Raw genomic sequence first — 774 nt, 5'->3', positions numbered from 1 at the left:
TCTACACAGTCGAAAAGCTGCCCGCCTCAGCCACTTCTCACGGCTAGAAGGTAAAACAACAACAACAACAACAAACGAACACGTGTTCCCGCTCCCGCTTCCTCTATCCGCCTTGAGTCCATGTTAGGATGAGTCCAGCCACGAGGACTCAAGAGGGGCAGAGGGGGAGATTTCCCCCTCCCCCAAACAGGAAGGGGTCTGGAACTCTCTTCCCAGTGGCCACCCAGCTCAACTCTGGGTGCCTGAACCCTAGTTTGCCTCCTTTCGAGTTTTAAATGCTCTTCCCTGGGTTAGAATCACAAGGAGAGATGCTCACGCATGTATGTCTTCCAAGTTTTACGTGACATGGGGCAGCCCTCCTAAGAAAGCAAAGAAAGACTCAGAGAAGTGGCAACACCTACAATCTCTTCGGTTCTGCTGAGGAGAGGGAGGAAATCTGGGAAAGTAACTATACTATGGCCCGGGCTGGCGGGCGCCGGGGTGGGGGGGGTGTTAAGGGAGCTAAAGGAGGATGAGATTTCTTAGAAACTCATTCTTAGGCACAGAAACATTGGATGGATGCGGGACCCCACCTCTTCTTTTCCCTTGTGTTGGGAAGATCATTTGGCTCCTGCCAGCTGGGGTTTCATGCCCCCACGAATCATCAGGCGAGTGCTCCGGAGAAAAGAGCGAGAGCACAGGTCAGGAGAACATGGAGAAGATGGCTGCCGGATGCCCGGGGCCACACGGATGTCTTCGGGGGCACAGGCACGTCCACGATCTGTGGACCATGTC

This window comes from Hippopotamus amphibius, chromosome 15 (assembly GCF_030028045.1).
Source record: "Hippopotamus amphibius kiboko isolate mHipAmp2 chromosome 15, mHipAmp2.hap2, whole genome shotgun sequence".
Lineage (NCBI taxonomy): Eukaryota > Metazoa > Chordata > Mammalia > Artiodactyla > Hippopotamidae > Hippopotamus > Hippopotamus amphibius.
This window is presented reverse-complemented; position numbering follows the sequence as displayed.